We start from the raw sequence: 7,204 nt of genomic DNA, 5'->3' as shown, positions 1-7,204 counted from the left end.
TACTTCATCCTTCTTGATCAAAATGTTCTTCCCAACTTGGTCAACTTGGATACTCTAATATCCTTCCAATTTGCTTCCTTGATTTATCTTTTCAATCCCATTCTTCTTCACAATTCAATCCTCAACTTGGACATATATTTATATGTTTTACCTTATTAAGTCAACTTGAATACAATTTCAAACAAAAGAAATCCATCCTATGAGTTGGCTAGAACTAATCAACAAAGTGTCAGATCAAATATACTGATACAAAAAAATCCTTCATTAGTTGACCCAATATGATCAACACTAACTCATAAATGACTTTCCTTTGGACTTCCTTTAGTAACCAAGTGAGCTCAGTTAACATTGGTTCCATGCCAACTTCCTTAATTTGGTAACCGAGTGAACTTGGTTAACATTGGTTTTGTGATGTCATCTCTAGAATGCTCGACATACAAAAGAAACTTCCTTCAATGCCTGAGTGAACTCGATTGACACTAATTTCTTGGTAAAAGATTTGACATTTGTGTAACATCAAAGCTAACATATAATTAAATAATTGTATTCAATAATCTCCCTCTTTAGTATTGATGGCAGCACAAAGAAATTTTTAGACCAAAATATAAGTAAGGATAATATTCTTAGTTTCATTCTGATTCTCATCCATGAGTACTTCCTCTATTAGTGTGAACTCCCTCTGACATCAATCTCATGAATTTCTTTGATTGAAATGAGTATAATTTCTCCTTCTCACAACAAACTCTCTTCTTTGACATCTGACTCAAAATTTCTCTAAATTTTGATATGACAAACTCTTCCCCTTTATTGATAGAAAAAAATCTCTTATATGAAAAAATCTCCCTCTTTGACATCTCATGCCAAAGAAAATGATCATTGTAGTTTTTATGTACTTGATATACTGATTCATATGCAATCTACTTAGTCAATACTGCATCAACTTGTCTGATCTTCAAAGTGCTTGGTTGATGCATCACTAAAATCTAATTAGTGAGCTTCAAGTAGGAGAATGACCCCTATCTTACCTCTTAGATACAAAAGTACATCCTTAGGTATTCACATATTCCAATCTCACCTCCTTGTCTTGCACCAATTCTATTAAGAAATAATATTTTATTGCAATGTACTTGGTCTTGGTATGCATCACTAGATTCTTAGATATATTGAATGCACTGGTGTTATCATAGAAGATAACAACTAGGTCCTTTATCTCCTCCTTCATACCTAACAATAGTTGTTTGAACCACACAATTTTGGAATAATTGATTGCTATAACAAAATAATTTGTTTCTGTTGTAGATTGAGAGATACAATTGTTCCTCTTGCTTATCCAAGATACTAGCCTCATTCCTAGAAATAATGCTCCACCACTAGTGCTCTTCCTATCATCAAAATTTCCTACCCAATCAGAAAAAATGAATGCTTTCAATTAGAATTTTCCTCCTTTCTTATACCAAAAAACATAATCTTTAGTACCTTTTAGATATGTTATGATTCTTTTTGTTACCATCATATGATTTTCTTTAGGATTAGCAGAGAATCTAGCCATCATACCAACTACTAATGCTATATTAGGTCTTGTGTGCACTACATACTGAAGTTTTCCAATCATTGATCTACATGTAGTCTAGTCTACCTCCTTGGAATCATCATTTTTGTAAATCTCATGTCCAATAGACATAGGTATTCCAACTGGTCTAGAATCCTCCATTCCAAATTTCTTCAGTATCTCCTTGATTTATTTTGACTAGGTAATCTAAATACCATCCTTCATCTATTGAATTTTCAAGCCAAGAAAAAATTTAATCTCTCCAAACATTGACATTTCAAATTATTTACTCATCTCCACAGAAAAATATTTGCATAAGTCATTATTTCCAGTAAATAATGTATCATCCACAAAGATTTTTTCCAACACTATCTTCTTATCTAGTCCATCTTTGATGTATAGGTTGTTGTTATCATTAGTCCTTTGAAAATTAATCCTTATGAGATAATTATTCAGTATTTCATACCAGGCTTTGGGGAGCTTGTTTGAGGCCATACAAGAATTTGTGTAATTTGCAAACCATGTCCCTTTTGCTAGGATCAGTGAAACCTTCTAGTTGCTCAATCTAGACTCCCTCTTCTAAGATTCCATTCAAGAATGTTGATTTTACATCCATCTAATATAATTTGAATCCTTTGTGTGTTGCATATCTAAGTAATGTTCTAATACCTTCTAGTCTGGCAATAGGAGAAAAATTCTCTCCATAATCAATACCTTCTTCTTGAGCATAACCCTTACAAACTAACCTTTCCTTGTTTCTTGAAACTTCTCCATTCACATTCAACTTATTGCTGAATACCCATTTTGTGTCAATTACATTCTTGTCCTTGGGTCTAGGAACAAGGGTCCAAGTTTTGATCCTTTCAATCTCTTCATTCATTGCCTCAATCCATCTTTCATTTTATAATGCATCTTTAATTGTTCTAGGTTCAAACTCAATAAGCAAACATGTACCTTTTAATTTGTTCCTATTCATTGTGTCTTCTAACTAATCTCCATTGATTTTCTTAGGTACATGATGTCTTCTAACATATACATCAAGTCTAGGCTCCTTATTTCTGAATTCACTTAGTTCACCATGATCTTCTGAATCATGCTCGAGTCCCACTATTTGTGACTCGGGTCTATTAGATGACTCAGTTTGCACTAGCTACAACTCAAGTCCTCTGACAGTAACTCGGGTCCTTTTGACTATGACTTAGGTTGCATTGGTTGCAACTTGGGTTGAATTGGGGATTTTGGGGGCTTGGGTGGTGAAGACTGCTGATTTTCTTTAACTTCAACTAAAGTATCAAATTCATAGTAAACAAAATTTCTATAGTTTTTAGGTTCTTTTTTTCTTTTTTCTTCACACTCTTCTACAAATTCATCAATCTTTATATGTGCACTTTCTATAAATTTGTGAGTAGATATATTCAAACATTTGTATGCTTTTCTCTTATTGGAGTATCCCAATAATATGACTTCATCACTTTTCACATCAAATTCTCCTTTTCTTGACTTTGCTTCCAAATACTTTGAAATAAAAAACATTAGGTTTATAGCTATACCATAATCTGTAAGGTGTTTGATTTGAGTCCTTCTTCAGCTAAACTTGGTTCAAGGTATAAACTATTGTGTTGACTACTTGTAGTATTTGATAGCAACATTCTTCTCTATAATTAGTTTTCTTGCACAATCCATAATTGATCTATTCCTATTGGAAATAACAATGGGAAAGTAAACTCTGAGAGGGGGCAAGGGGTGAATCAGTATTTTAAAACTTTAACCATAAAACATTCACAATACATCCATCTTACAATTTAGAATGCAAATTAAAATAGCTAACTACACATGTTCATCCATAACATGAAACAAATTACATATATCACAATAAGTTTGTTACCTAGAAACCTTCCAATGAGAACGTAAAACTAGAGTGGGAATGACATCCACAAATCTTTACTACTACAACTGTAAAGCATAGCCAATGAAGCTTATAAGAAGTTTGACCATAAACTATGATCTACCCCATGAAAGGTATTACGTACTAAAGGCTTAAAAAGATAGTGAGGACTCACCCTATTAAAGTATTTAAACACCTTGCTAAAAGTGTATCTTGTCAGAGGACTTAAACTTGCAATAAAACAAGCACTCAGTTAAGAGATTTACACAAGCCTATTAGGAGATTTTCTCTACATCACTTACTAGAATGATTCAACACCATTATCCTTTGGTTAGCACTCTCTTGCTAGATGTTAGATCTTCTCTTTCTTGGTGTCTAATCGATCCTTCTGATGAGATATGTCTCATCCATCCTCTCTTTGCTTTCCTCTATACTTCTCTAACTAATTCTACAATTCATGACATTGTCACAACCTCCATAACCATCATGAATGCTCTCTATACTTAGAATTCATCTCTCTTGTGTCTTCTTCTCTTTCTTCATGCAATAAAAACTATTTAGGGTTTGTCTCCTTAAGTAAACACAAGTTGGATAGGGTTAGGTTGGGATCAATGGCAATGGTTGATCCATTTTTTCGCTTAGAACATCCCTCAATTTTATTGGTTGCATGTACTTCATAGAGATTCATAATATAAAACTATATACATCTTCTAGAATCATAAAATAATCAGTAAGTTGGCCCAAAAATGGTTTACATAGAAGTTTGTGCCATTAAAAACAACTATGTCCAAAATTGTTCACTCAACAATTGAAGTCTCTGATGCTCAACATTCAATGTATCTTCATTAATGTAACTTGGTTCTTAAATTACTATACATACTCTATTTTCTTGGCTTTGAGTGACTCGACACTCACTATCTACTCAACACATACTAGTGCTTGACACTAACTATGTATATTACTTAGCATGTATTGTGTGGCACCTTATGCTTGGCATGCTTTGATCACTCGACTTGTACTGATTACTCGACTTGCTTTGATCACTTAACTTTATTTTTAATTATGCTAAATAATGACTAAGTGTGTTGTCACTACCTTGTCAAAACCAATCTAATATTGACAATCTCACCCTTTGACATGAGTGGTAAAAACATGTTGTCATGCATATACAATTTATATTATGAGCATAACTCAAACAATATATATTTGTGACTTGGTTCTCATACAAAATTTCAAAACTTCAAAATTTTGCAAAAGGGATGACTAATAGTCATGCCTCATTCTCCATTACTCCCCTTGAGTAAATATTTCCTTTCTGTATTTGAATCTTATACTCCTGAGTATATTTGTTGTACCTTGTTTTTGCACTATATTATCCCTTATATTCATTTCCCTCTTTTTTGACACTTATGTCATGGGTGGTGATGAGGCTAATTATTGCCTCTATTTTATGTTAATTTTAATACTCTATTTTAATACTTCCAAGACATTTGTGAACTTATGCTTAGTTGAACTTATGATAAAATCCAGATAGAACCGTTAACCCATAGGTAGATAGTTATGTCATGTTTTGCCAATATTATACATATAATGTAGTATTTCATATAACCATCAAAATGTGTGTTCTAATATTTTGATTTAATTTGGTTATGCTTATTTGCAATTATTTTTGCATCATAGCTAAATTGTTAAGGAAGAAGTTGGTGGATGGTCGACAACATTCAAGGAGGAGCATTAAGGCCCAACCATGGTGGAAGAATCATAATGGTATAAAGAGACATAGCTAGTACAAAGGAAGAGCTATTATTCCAAATATGTAGTGATGAAGTGTTGCTATATTCCCTCTACGTTTACTATTGTGTTGAATTGGTTATCCAAAATTTATTGCTCATACCGTAAGCTGTTATATTTCCTTCTTCTTCTCTGGCAGATTTTTAGTCAATTTTTTTCCTTTCTTGTTTTAGAATAAGTATAGATCCTCTATTTATAGGGACTAGATCTATAGTTTTTCTATTAGAGAAAAGTTTATGGAAAAAAATTGTTGACTCCCATAGTGAGTTGTTTTATAGTTTTATGCATTGTTCTTATGTAAGGAGTTTTGGAATATAATAAAGTAATTCTTGGTTTACATTTTGTGTTAGTAGATTAGTAGAAGCCAACCAAGGGGGCCCATTTGGGAGGTGGATTAAATTAGAATAGTGTACATTTACTTCTAGCATTTCTAGTATTTTAGGTAGAAGTTATAAGTTTCTTCCTGTAGCATCATACATTGTGAGTGTTCCTGCAACATCTACAAGAGTAGTTATAGTAGATGATCTGAGTTGAAATATAGGTTAGCATATAGTTGTATTTCCAATATTCATTTTAGTAAAGAGTTAAGTGTGTTACTTTCCTACAACACTAGTGTAGGTTTTTTTTTTCATTTTACTTTCCTACAGCATAAGCATAATGAATCCTTAAGAAACTTAGAGCACATACCATGTTGGCCATTTCAAGTATACATCTCTGGGTTGACAAACTAAATGCACCTCATGGTGGTGGAAGTAATCCTTAGATTGAATAAACTATTCCTAAGTAAGGCATTGGGCATGATTATCACACACCTATTTTGAGGTGGACCATTTCTAGCACCATTACCGGGGATGGTGTCAAGCTAGGAACATCTTTTGGGGTCATAGTTTTTTTATAAGTTTTTAGAGGTTTGTAGTCCTAAAAGTTTCTTCATAAGTGTGAAGAATTCAATTGCATGCATCAAAGAGGAAGACAATGAAATGAATATGGTAGATTGCTTCCACAAGAGTCTTTTAATTTGAATGAAAAAATTGAAGAAGATGTTGAGTTTCCTTTTGAGGACACAAGCCTTGATTTTTCTCTAGGATCTTCCTCTAGAGCAGAACCTTTGGACACAAGCAATCTTCAGCCTTTTGCTAAAATCTTGACTAGCGTTCTTGAAATTTCTTGTCCAAATCCACTTGTTGTTAACAATTTCATAGCCAATACTCCTTTTAGTAGCAACTCCATAATCAAATACCTCCAGGAATGGCACACCCTCCTTTTCCATTTCCTCTCCCAAGCCTCATAACTAATGCTAATCTTAAAAATATACCCGCAACTTCTCTTCCAAAGTCTTATGGCCTTGTAACTAAGGATCTTAATACTTTCTTGTTTGAATTTGACATACTTTGTCATAGATTTGACTATAACACTAATGCCCACAAGCTCAAGTTGTTTCTAGTAACATTGAAAGAATTAGCCTTACAATGGTTCATGGGCTTAGGAGCCAATGCAGCATGTACTTAGGATGAAATGTAAACTCTATTTCTAGAGAAGTACAAAGAATACTACAAGGGAAATGATCCAAGAGGAGATGACATTTTTAGAATATCACAAAAGGAGGGTGAACATTGGAAGACTATGTTTCACCTTTCTTGTATATAATGTAGAAGAACCCCCAACATGTGCTGGCAGAGGATTCATAGAAACTAGTCTTCTTAAGAGGGGTAAATGATAATTGTCTAGAAGCACTAGACCTGATGGCTGGTGGTGATGTGTACCAATCTTCTTGGGATGAACTCAAGAAAATCTATCTTAACTACTCAAGGTCAACTATGAAGAAAGGTAGGTAGAGGATATCGGTCCACAACCACTAAAGGGATCAATCAAGGTATTTCAAAGCTTTAAATGTCTAATCTACTATCAGATTTCAAGTAAGACATCAAAAATGATGTTGCTACACATCTTGATATAATGACTGCAAAGAAGAAGAATGC

The sequence above is a fragment of the Cupressus sempervirens genome, chromosome 11 (genome assembly GCF_028749045.1).
Source record: "Cupressus sempervirens isolate cs-2001-9-10 chromosome 11, ASM2874904v1, whole genome shotgun sequence".
In the NCBI taxonomy this organism is placed as follows: Eukaryota; Viridiplantae; Streptophyta; class Pinopsida; order Cupressales; family Cupressaceae; genus Cupressus; species Cupressus sempervirens.
Note: the sequence above shows the minus strand (reverse complement) of the source record.